Source organism: Canis lupus, chromosome 13 (assembly GCF_011100685.1).
Source record: "Canis lupus familiaris isolate Mischka breed German Shepherd chromosome 13, alternate assembly UU_Cfam_GSD_1.0, whole genome shotgun sequence".
Taxonomy (NCBI): Eukaryota; Metazoa; Chordata; class Mammalia; order Carnivora; family Canidae; genus Canis; species Canis lupus.
Genome location: NC_049234.1, coordinates 40,027,015 through 40,039,571, shown reverse-complemented (window position 1 = coordinate 40,039,571; position 12,557 = coordinate 40,027,015). Strand labels below are relative to the sequence as shown.

Sequence of the window (12,557 nt, the reverse complement as noted above, 5' to 3'; positions counted from 1 at the left end):
CCCCGGGAGCTCCAGGCTTGGCTCCCCCAGACCCCATCCCTCAAGGCCCTGGGCTTGGGCCCCCCCTCCCCGACTCCATCCCCCGGGAGCTCCAGGCTCGGCTCCCCCCGACCCCATACCCCAGGCTTGGCCCACTCACCCACGTCTCCTCATCCTGCACACCTACCCGCCCACATCTCCTCGCCCTCACACCCAACTCGGCCTTTTGTGAGGGTGAAAATCCTAGGGGCAGGCAGAGCAACAGCGAGGGACCTCCCCAGGGGTCGTCCCTGACAGTGTTGGCTCCTGTTGATACTCAACACATTACACCTGTGTCCCTTATCTTCCTAATTAAATTAAGATTTCTCTGAAATCAGGAAAGCATCGACCTTTCTTTCCCTCTCATGGCTTCGGGAGCACGCAGTGCCCTGACATGAAAGCTTTGTATTTGTTGAAGAAATGAAAGAATAAGAAAAAAACATTGGATACAGATACCCTGACCGCGTGACCTAATCTCAACAACAGTGAATGTGAGGAGTACGTATTCAGTAAAGTTGCGTGGAAGTGAATAAACTGCGAGCGTCTTAGGTGTGTGACTGGTTTGTGTCAACAAGAGAGTCCCAGGACGAGGGGGTAGGGTCACTGAGAGCAGGACCTGAAGATTAGCATATGGGCACAGACCATATGGCGGAAGTGAAATAAAAGACTATTTGCAAATCTTCTCCTGGTCAAGCTGTTTCTTTCCAAGATTTTCAATCGAAACTGTCTTCTATGAGCGAACAAAGTGAAGCTTCGTGAAGCATGTGTTCAGGTCTGCCTGCAGCTTGGGCATCTCACATCTTACCTGCAAAGGATAATCATAAAATAATAAGACTGGTATCTATGTGTGTGTTGTAGAAACAGGTTTGTTTTTTTTTTTTTTTTTTTTTTTACAGTTGCACATCATAGTTTCAAAAGGCCTTTTTTTAAAAAAAAAAAAAACTCAAAGCAATGTCAAGGGATCGATATTCAATCAGTTTGTACAGAATATGATGATGGATTTGAGATCACCAGGGTCTGGAATAGTTTGATGCCCCAAAAGTCAATAATTCTCACTCACTCATTCATTCAACAAGCATCTATTGCATATTTACTGGGCACGAGACATCGGAACGGCAAGACAAAAGACGTAGCTCCTCCTGCGAGACAGCACAGACCCCGTGGGAGCCCACAGTGGAGGCAGGCGGGCTGCCGCGGGAGCACCTGGGGGGCCCAGTGCAGACTCTGGGGGCGTCAGGAGGGCTCTCCTTACAGCAGCGACGAGTGCAGAGTGTTTTGAAGGATGAAATATCAATCAGATGAAGAAAGGGAGACAGAAAAAAAAAAAGAAAAGAAAAAGAAAAAGAAAGGGAGACAGAAGAGACAGAACAGAAAACAAAAACACAAAAACACAAAAAGTCCAGTTTTAAATGTGAGCACGACAGGGACACAGACCCGTGTGGTCACAGAACCGTGAACCAGGAGTGCGACATGTCCTGCGGGTTCCCGGCTTCCGGCACTTCCAACACCAGAGAAGTGCCACCACCGCCGTCATGGGGTCACCCGCTCCCCCAGCCCTGAGCCTGGCCTCAGCCCTTGGTCCCCCGGGCGGGTGCCCGCCCCCCCCGAGCCTGCACATATGGACAAGCTGTGGTTTAGCTCGGCAGGGAGCCTTAAGAAGGTCAAGCTTGGGTCCCGGGGGCCGTGTGTCACCTTCACCAGCGCCCAGCCTCAAGGATGGGTGCGAGGAGAGCAAGCGTGGGGCCCATCAGGAAGCCCAGAAGCACCCCCCAGCCTTAACCCCAGAGATCCCACAACCACGACCGCACTCGGTGAGGAAGGGGAGTGCCCGGGCTCGGGAGGCAAGCTGAGCCCCAGGTTTGCTTTCCACGGGGAACTAACTGACGCCGCTTGGCCTCAGTGCCAAGACCCCCGGGAACTCAGGGTCCACGCGGCCCAGTGGCCTGGAGGCTGGGCAAGTTAGCAGAGTGTCCGGGGCAAGAGGGCGGCCGCTGTCGGGCGGTGCCCTGGGAGGGAAGAGGCCCCCGCAGGGCCGGCGGGCCAGGGAGGAGGCTCCTGCTCTGAGAGGCAGGGCCCCGGCGGGTCTGGGCCAAAGGGTCCGGGCAGGATAGCAGGGCTAAGGACTGACCTTTTAGGATTAGAGTCCTCCCGACAACGTCCTGCTCTTGAGCCAGTCCGCATCGAGGCCGTAAGGACAGTCACTGGTGACAGGTGCCTCGGTCACTAAGTTGCCATATGAGCTCTGATGTCCCTTTACTGAGAAGCTGCGAGCAGAAAGGACCAGAAGGACCCCTTTTATTGCACCATTTGTGCAAATCAGAGGTCACACTAGGTGCCCCCCTGTTGGTAAAGTTGTCCTGGCTGGAGAGCAGGTCGGGGACGGGAGCCCATCACGCGGCAGGTGGTGCCAGTCACGGGCCACGGTCCCAACACCATGAAGCCCAAGTGCCGGTGCTCGGCCCCAGGCCTGGAAACGGAGGAGTGACCGGGGGCCCCCAGAATTGGACCACTTGGCTTCTTTCCCATCCCACCCCCACCCCCATACTGGCTCTCCCAACGTCAGGACATGAGAGCCCAGGGCCAGGGGCCGAAGGGCAATAGGGGCATGTTCCAGGGTCTCAGTGACTTGGTTACACAATCGCATTTAAAAAAAAAAACATATTTGCATTCTTCCTTTGTATGCCTTAATTTCAGATTCGTTTTGTGTATTTTTGCAGATTATTGATTAAATATGACAAAATGAAACATCCTGGGAGAAGCCAAAAACATGCGAGAAGAAGTGCTTTTTCACAATTGTCTATCCTTTTAAATATTATAATTTGTAGTGATTTATTTTCTCATTCTAAATGGATATTCACTTTCATGCCTAATTTTATACGTATGATTTTGAATTCTTTTTTTTTTTAGAGGGCTCCCAAAATTGCAAAAGCTTCCGATTTCACAAAACGGGGACGGCCCCTACTATCTAATTATCGTGATGCTAACTTGTCATGCCCAATTTGCTTGCTCATGTCTACAAGTATTTAATGAGTACTTACTATGTGCCAAGCGCTGTGTAAAGTGCTCAGAATTTTTATGTGCTTTTCAGGGCTATTCCTTTATAGGAAACTATCAGAATCTTTTCCTGGTCCATCTGAGAAGTCATGCAAACATCTAGAATTCAGTACGTGAGAAATATTTCCTAAATGTGCGTATCTCTTGGAAACGCTTTTAACTACAAGAAGTGCAGTTAAAGTGGAACTATATGGAGTCTGAGTTTTCCTCAAAGTTGGAAATCTCCCAGGTTACATATGCTAAAAACACTTTTTTTTTTTTTTGCAAGTCAGTTTTAATTTGGTCGATTGTGTATAATGACCTAAATTTTCTTTAGAAACTAGATGAACAGAATTCTGGGATTATGCGATAGTTAATATTCGTTTTTTAAAAAGAAGCACACGGACTCCCCTGGCATGTATTAGTCAAATATAATTTCCATGCAAAAGAAACGTTAATTAGAAGTTGAACTGTGGGCAGGCGGGTGGCTCAGTCGGTGCAGCGCCCGCCTTCAGCTCAGGTCAGCATCTCCGGGTCCTGGGACGAGCCCCGCACCGGCTCCGTTTAGCGGGGAGTCTCCCTCTGCCTCTGCCCCTCCCTACTCCGCTCATGCTCCGCGCGTGATCTCTCTTACACGTGCGCTCTTTCTAATAAATAAATAATCTTTAAAAGGAAAAAGCAGTTTTTCCTTTTAAAAATATATACACGATATCCAGTAGTGTTTACTGTAACAACACGGGTAGTAGATCCCTCCTCCTAATATGTATGTGGCTTTTTTATACACAGTCAATCCAACTTGCACATAATAGGTTTTTTTAAGATTTTATTTATTTATTCGTGACACAGAGAGAAAGGCAGAGGCAAGGCAGAGGAAGCAGCAGGCTCCATGCAGGGAGCCCAACGCGGGACTCGATCCCGGGACCCCGGGGTCACGCCCTGGGCCAAAGGCAGGCGCTGAGCCACCGAGCCACCCGGGCTGCCCTGCATATAATGGTTTTATCTCCTTTCCTGTGGTTTTGCTGGACTCGTAGCCCTGTGGCCCATCTTTGCTCACTGGCCTGTCACGCCTGGGATGGTGCCTGGCACACGGGACACACTCAGGATTTGTTGGACGAGCAAATGAGCCATTTCATAACTTTCTATTCAGGAAATAGGCGTGAGTTTCACCTTTGGTTGTTCCAAAACACCACTTACCACATCTTTCCCCGGATCCCTTTCTCCGCGCCCAGCGCCGGCTTGGGAAGCATCATCGAGCACAGCGCGCCAGGCTAGCGTGGGTGCGTCACGGTGTTTCTCACTCTCTGCTGAGGTCCAGCGCAGAAAGACAGCCTTCCCGCTTTGTCGTCATCCAGCCAATCTGTCCGTCCAAATTCGTGAATTCCAGCGGCCTCCTAACACGGATGCCGAGTTCTGATTGTGAAATGCCAGGCACACAAATAATGACGGAAGCGGCTGATCGCCTTAACAAGGCCTAATAGCCCTTTCCTGGGGCTCAGCAGTCTCTGGCTGAAGTACTTACACTTTGATGATAGTGAGTGATTATTACCTTATCAAGAATCATCTTATGTCAGCCTTGTTTTCCTTCTGGACACAAAAAAGTCCCCATTAATCCTCAAATCACCCACACTTCATCGTTCTCTCATTTACATCCACTCTGCGACTGCTCTGCTTCGTTCTTTCTGGCTCAGAACACTCGTTCTGGTCCAGAACATTCATATGGTGACCATATTGACAGACCCCGAATTTAAATTCATGTTCTGACAACCAGTGTTTTGCATTTGTGAATTTATTTTTAGAAGCCTCAGAAATTAGAAAAAAAAATAACTTTTACGAGTTATGCATTTAACCCATTGCCTTTTACCAACACGGGTACATGTATGTGGGGCTTAATTAAAAATTCTGCAAAAAAATTACAGACGGATTAATATGATTTTACTTTAGTACAATTTCATCATCTCTGTCAAAGCTGATGACAGGGTCTGTGCCCATTTGTAGAATTCAACATGTGAAGTTAGAAATTTTTTTTTTTCCAAACAGCTCTTGGAAAGTCTAATTCACTTGATTACCAAGAGAGATTTTTATATCAATTATTTTAGTAATCCTCCAAAAACTGTCAGCAAAAATGATCTCATGAACTGGAACCATATACCATGTGGCATGAAACCCTGGAATAGTACGATGTTTCTCCATGGAAATCTTTCTGTGGAATTTTGTTTTCTTCTGCTTCCACTCAGCAAACAACTATTCAAGCGAGAGTTTAAGGATCCCATTTTGAAAAGTCTGCAGCAACAGAAAACAAAATATCCCAGAAATTATTCCCTGCTTTCCTCAGATAATCCTTTCCAGGGCCTTTTAACAAGTTTTTGTCATTTTTTCCAAGTGAAGCAAAACTGTTCAAGGCTTTTCAATATATTCCTTCTCAAGGCGGGTAATTCTACTCCCATCCCCTCAGCCGTTTCACCAAATCCACATCACAACAAATAGTTAACATTACTGGCGATTTTCTTCTGAAATTCTTTTATTTTTAGAAGGAAACCATATTTTTATCTTTCTCTTCAATTCTGATTAAAATGCAAAGATTCACATGGAGAAACTTTATGCTTCTCCATTTTTAAAAAAAGTGTCATGGAAAATTGCAATGGCCTTGTTTTGATTTAGGGTCTTCGGAAAATGTCTTGACAATGGAACTTTTTCAGCTGATAAAAACTAAGCACGTGATGATCGAGACATTATTAGTATTCTTCTGAGAACAGGCATCCGTATCAGAAATCTTATGTTTGAATAGGACGAGATTTGTCTTTGATAAAATCACACAATTATTTCAATGTCTTCACTCGTATTATAGAAATGTAACAAATTTTGAATAATTTTACAATAACAACTTCTGCATCAATTGAAAAAATCTGATGAATTATTAATACAGTCGTTGCAAATGTGTGCCATGTAACTGATCCTTACCAAGATTCTGATATCGCCATTATTGGGAAAGAATCTCAAAGCTGGCATTAGAAATATCACAGGACACCCTGACAGGCTAATCAACAAGGCTGCGAGGCTGAGACCAGGGGAAAGATGGTCATTTAATTGGCCATTTCAGTCACCTGGCAAGAATTTTCACACTAATTTCAGTGTTTTCATTTAAATATCTTATCAACTAGTTGTGCATCATGAATCACAACAGCATGTTCAGGAGACATCTAGAAATTACTATTATATGCTGGGGAAGTACTATGGATAGTGGTTGAAAGAACGGGCCCTGGATGGAAATTGCTGGGGTTCAAATCCCATTTCAGCCACTCCTTAGTCAGGAGATACTGGTCATGTGACTAAATCCTGCTCCGTGCCTCGGTTTGTTGTCATGATATTAATAACACTGTATTTGAAGAGTTATTACCAGGCTTAACCAAATTACTACTTGCATAGGGCTTAGAACAGTGCCTGGCAGGGACGCCGAGGGGTCTTCGGCTCAGGGCGTGACCCCGGGGTCCTGGGATGGGGCCCCGCATCAGGCTCCCTGCGTGGAGCCTGCCTCTCTCTCTGGGTCTCTCATGAATAAATAAATAAAATCTTTAGAACAGTGCCTGGCACATAGTAAGCGCCATATACGCATTTAAGTATATTTATGGCTAGATGAGTAGATCATGATTCTAAGATCCAATGTCTCACACAATACGAGCAGAGTTCTCTTGAGCTTCCGGAACAAGGACGTTTTTCACAGTTGTTCATCTTTTTGTTTGTGCAGGCGAAAATCTGGATTTAAACAATATGAAAATTAGCCTAGACGTACAATCCACATATTTGAAACTATGATTGTGCCTTGTGATATGAAAAGCAATGCTTGGGCTTCCTGTTTTATTCTGTTTGGTGTTTTTCTGGCCATAAATTCTGTTTCAGCAGAATTCTATTTTCCGTAACACCAAAGAGCAAGCCGATCCCTGATTGACTATGTGAAGTTGCAACAGCCCCACAGAGGATCCCAGTGAAGCCTTGAAGAAAATAAGCACTGGAACAGGTAAATGCAGGAAAGCGACAATTTGCATCAATAAGCACGGAGAACACGTCCTCACAGGGTAACGGGGAGATAACAGGCTGCGGAGCACTGGTTGAGCACACGCGTCCCTGTGCGGGCGACGGTCAGGGCTGTGGCTCTGCTCTCTGTTAGGTCTTGGAGGGATCGAGCGTCTTCCATCCCAACAGGTCACCCTCAAACTCCAGCCCTGCTCCGCACACTGCAGAGCCCTAACATCCGGATCCAGCGTCTGGTTCTGGAAACCACCTCCCTCTCGGCCACGAGAGCTGTCTCACTCCGTTCCACAGATGGCATCAGGCTGTGACAAACCAGAGGCCACAGGTCCAGCCGAGTGCCTGATGATGTTGGCTTTTTGTTTTCTCCAGCCCACAAGAGTGACTTTTACATATTTAAAGGGTCGAAAAAATAATCAAGAGAAGAATACTACTTTTGTGACAGGGGAAAAGAGCTCTGACGCTCACATTTCCCAGGACCTCTGTCGTTTTGTTAGCACACAGATGCAGTAGACAGAAGTCCAAGGTAGCCAGCCCCCCGTATTCCCACTCCCTCTGTAATCTCTCCTTCTCTCAAGTGTGGGTGGGACCTGTGACTATGATGAGGTGCCCCCCCCCCCCCCCCCCCCCGCCCCAGGATTATGTTACCTTGCATAGCAAAGGTGAGGGGATGTGATATTTTGTAGGTGTAATGAAGGCCTTCAATCCGTTCATTGTGAAGTAACCAAAGGAAGACAGCCTTGGGCGGGCCCGCCCTAACCGGATGAGCCCTTAAAGGACGCCTTAGGCCTTCCCCAAGTGTCCGGCTGAGATGAGTAAGATGAGTAGAGAGCTCATGTGTTGCTCTCAAGCAGCCGTGAGTTAGACGGACAAGGTCCTGCATCCCACCAGCGGGCCCTTGAGCTTGGAAGAGGATCCCAGGGCTCGGATGAGACTGCAGCCCTTGAAACACCTTGATGGTAGCCCGAGCAGAGGACCCAGTTGAGCGGACTCCTGACCTACGGAAACTGTGAGGCCATAAATGCGCATGGTTTTCAGCCACTAAGTCTGTGATGATTTATGACACAGCAAGAAAAGCGGTATGGTGGCCGTGCCCATTTACTGACCTATCGTCTGAGACACTTCTGGGGCTACAGGAGCGGAGTTGAGTGGCTGCGACAGACTGGACAGCCCACAAAACATGAGACGTGTACAGAAAAAGTCTGCAAACTTATGACGCAGCATCATCCATACCAACCGCCCACAGCCATGTAACACGCATCGGTCGGCGGTTCCATTTAGCAGGATGGAGGCTGAAGACGGAACAGATGTCCTGTTAAACCACTTTGTTGTAAACCGGCAACCAACGTAACGTCGTACGTCAACCAAATCCGATAATTAAAAAAAATAATAATAATAAGTAAATAATAAAAGAAAAGTTTAGGGGGCACAATTAGGAAAACATTGCCTAAAAAGGGTTGTGAGGTCCGTGGTTTCCTGGGTCCTCGCCACACACACTACAAGCGCCTCCTCATTCGTATGTACTATGGATTCACGCAGGATTCGACTTCTTGGGTGAAAAAAAAAAATAACAGGGGTCTGGCTGTGAGCAAAGTGTGTCCTGCTGGCTGAGGCACAAGCACCGCACCCGCGACCGCGACGCCTCCCTCCGGAGCTCTAGTCCTGAATGGGCTTGCGACGGGCCTGGGGCCCCGTCTAGTCCCCGTAGTCGCCGGCAGCCAACAGGCCAGGGGCTCGTTCTGGACTGCCAGCAGCCCCGAGCGCCAGACAAAGTAGCCACGCGGGGCTCGACAGGGAGCGCCCACGTGCGCGGCACGGGGGGTGGGCCACGCGGGCCTTTGCGTCGGCGCCCTCAGCCGGTTCTGCACCTGCAGGTGCCCCCCGCCGCCCCCATGGTCATACCCGGGTCCCTCCCACCTCTCCGCTGTCCTGCCACGGCCCGGGCCCTGCTTGCCAGCGGGGGGCCAGCAGAAACCGGGCAGAGGGGACGGCAGGGACAGAGGGGATGGAGGGGACGACGGGGAAGGAGGGGATGGAGGGGACAGCGGAGACGTAGGGGACGGAGGGGATGATGGGGACAGAGGGGACGGTGGGGACAAAGGGGACAGAGGATGGAGGAGGATGGCAGGGACAAAGGGGACAGAAGGGACGGAGGGGATGGAGGTGATGGGGGGGTTGGAGGGGATGGAGGGGACAGTGGGGATGGCAGGGACAGAGGGGACCAAGGGGACGGAGGAGACAGAGGGGATGGCAGGGATGGAGGGGACGGCAGGGATGGAGGGGATGGCAGGGATGGAGGGGATGGAGGGGACGGCGGGGACAGAGGGGACAGCGGGGACAGAGGGGTCGGAGGGGATGGCGGGGATGGAGGGGTTGGGGGGGACAGAGGGGATGGCGGGGACGGGCCCCTAGATGAGGTCCCGGAGCCGAGGGCTGGGGTCTGAGCGGGGCTTGCGACCCTGCCTGGACCCTAGTGACCAGGCCTGCTTCAAAGCCAGCGGCCGCCTGGAAGGGTCGGCGACGCGTCCCAACCGTGGGCAGAGCTTGCACAGGACTCTGGTCCCGGCTGGTCACGGGGGACAGGCCCCTGCGTGTCCGCCTCCCTGGCACTTCCTGGGCGCCGGAGCTGACAAGCCCTTCCCCTTCCCTCCACCACAGAGGAGGAGCATCCATCCTTCCTTCTGTCCACGGGGAAGATGCAGCTGAGGCCTGGTCCCCGTCCCTCCACCTGAACCCTCACCCCCGGCCCCTTCCTGTCAGCCCGTAACCCCGTCCAAGCTTCACCCGATGGATTCTTCTGATTCCCCTGATCTCGCGCCCTCACCTCAGCCGCCACCTTCTCCCCTTTTTGCAGCCGAACATCCTCGAGGAGGGGCCCACGCTGCCCGCCGCTTCCACCCACTCTTCAGGGAGCAGAGCTGCGGTCGACCTCGGGCTCTGGCCCCTCGAAGCCCTTGAGCCCCACCCCACACCGGCCGTAAACGCCGCCCTCCTGCCTTCTCCACACAGCCTCTCCCCTTGGACTTCCCTGGATCTTTCTCTCCTATCTGCCCCGCCCCCACGTTCCGGCCGCGGGTCGTGGCCCGTGGTCTCCCCCACTGGCAGCCCGGCACCACCCCTACGGGGCTGAGCTTCTACGTCTCTACTCGTGTTCGTCAAGTTACGGTCTCCGCGGGGACTAAACGTTCAGACCCCGGGGCCTAACCCAGGCCTCCCGCCGTGGAGCCTCTGAGCCGAGGACCCAGGAATCTGAATCTGAATTTTTAACCGTCTCCTCCAGATAATTCTTACACACAGTCAAGTTTGAGACCCACAGCTCCAGACCCCTGTGTCCAGCTGCGTATCGGAGATTCCCACTCGGGTGTTTCAGGGGCACCCTAAGTGCATCTCCTGCGTGGTGGACATTCCTCGCGTTCACGAACATCCAGTCGCCCTCCTTCCTGGGCACACGGAAGCTGGCCCGTCACAGACCCGTTTGCAGTCCGGGGCTGTACGGTGACTCCCTCTGCCCGGGGGGTTGTGAATGACAGTGACATATGTCCCCTGCAGGCTGAGGGGGTGAGTGCCACAGTTCTCTTCCACTGCCCTGGCCACCTAGAGGTCACCTGGAGGTCTGGAAGTCGTGCCGAGATAACAGAGCCCCGGGTTTCTCTCACCGCTTCAAGGCGTGCTGCTCCAGAGAGCCGCCAGATGCACAACAGACACTATGTGAGCGCGGACTAAATCCCTACTGGGTTACGTCGCTGAGACTCCGCGATCAGTTTATGGGAGGGGCACGAGGCGGCTCATCCAAGATGGAGTCGACTTGCTCCTCTCTCTGGTGTTCTCACTCCACCCAACCGACTGGACAGAAACTTCACGTCGGCAGTGAGCAGACGCTCGCATCCATTTTCCATGATTTCTTGGGAGTAGTCGTCTACCCTCCAGAGGGGGGCAATATTGGAGAACTCTTCAAGTCAGGGTCTCCCCCGTCCTCTAATGCGTAGTAGACGTAGTAGGCGGCCTTATTGGTGGGATCCGTTGAACCACCTTTACCGTCACTTACTTTACGTGTCCAGTCCACACACTCCACTTTAACCCTTACTTGGCCTGGTCCGAGCTCAGTTGACAGAGAACTGAAAAAGGAAGTATGAAACTGATGTCATCCCTAGACCTAAAGAGACGGACACCAAGCTGTCTTGCTTTCCACAGGGTTCCCAGCACGCAGCTTACGGAAAATAAAAACATTTGTTGACTCATTGACCAGCTCCATTTCATTACTATTTGCTGAGATCCTGGAATTTCCGTTATAGTTCAGCTGTTTACAGAGAAGAGAGTACAGGTCTATCGTGTAAAATCTGGGTCAAAAGGCCCCAAGCTTCCTCTTCCAGCCATACTCCCCCATGCCCAACTCATTTCCTTTCTCAGGCACCAGAGAAGTAAAAGACGGCCCACAATATTCCTCCATGCTCCCCACCTCCTTTTCTTTCTCTTCCTTACAGGCTGATTTTATACACTTGGGTTAAGGACACCGTCTGCTCACGGCTTTGTCTACGTCAGTCCAAACGTTGGTACTCCCATGTTTGTGAAGCCTTCTGCATCTTGTTACATGGTGCGTCGTTCTACTCTAGAATCCTTCTGTTCTTATCTTTTAATAATTTAAACTAAAAGCTGACCTTGTGTCATTTTCTTCCTTGGTTTAAATTCCCCTCACTCTGTTTTTGCTGGGTCCTGTCGGGCAATATTTGCATGTTTACTTATTTCAGTAGTTCATTTAAACATATTTCATGAGGGCCCACAAAGTGCCAGGCATTGAGCTAGATGGAGGGGAAAAATGGTGAACAAAGACCAATGAAGTGCCTGCCCTGAAAGAATTTATGGTCTACATGGGGCAGCAGGCAGGTTAACTAATTTATTGCACTAACGAAAGCAAAATTACAAACAGAGAAAAGAGCGTTGGGAAAAGAACAGGATCCTATGCCTGCAGTTTAGCAAAGTTATCTGACAGAGACCGAAGCCACCAGAAAGGGCTTCCCAAGAAGATACAAAGGAAGGGGGGCATGCAGGGAAGGCTACAGATGGGGTTACATGTCCAAGGACTCCACAAAGAACTAAACAAAGGTTAGTGGCAAAGCTCAGAGGAGCACGAACGTGGCTCAGGGAAGGTTCGGGGGCAAAGGAGTGGGGGTATGATCAGACCCATATTTTGAAAGGATGCCTTGAACTTCAGTATGAAGAACAGAGAGCAAAGGGCTGTGGCTAGTGAATATGGGGGGCGCCAAGGTAGGAGGCTAATCCATCTTTCCTGGCAAAGATGATGATAAATTGGTCTCGGGCATGTCAGTGGAGAAGGAAAAAGGTGATCCATCTGAAAAATATTTGAAAGGTAAAAGAATTGATAAACCTCGTATGACAGCTTGCATGCACCCGGCGCTCTTCTAAACATCCTACAGCTGTACTGTCGGACGCAGTGGCCACCAGCCGCTCATGGCTATAAGCACATG

General features: G+C 50.4%; 1 long non-coding RNA gene across 4 annotated transcripts; it reads right to left on the bottom strand.

Annotated features, from left to right (window-relative positions):
* Positions 1 to 412: 412 nt before the first annotated feature.
* Positions 413 to 11,268, bottom strand: LOC111098603. Of its 4 annotated transcripts, none has more exons than XR_005368967.1 (4): positions 10,680 to 11,268; positions 2,147 to 2,282; positions 1,079 to 1,265; positions 413 to 823 (listed from the first exon to the last, which is right to left on the bottom strand). It is a non-coding gene; the product is annotated as an uncharacterized LOC111098603 (long non-coding RNA). The 4 variants fall into 4 exon arrangements; XR_005368968.1 differs by having other exon boundaries at positions 1,113 to 1,265; XR_005368969.1 differs by having other exon boundaries at positions 10,731 to 11,268.
* Between the last annotated feature and the right edge of the window lie 1,289 nt (positions 11,269 to 12,557).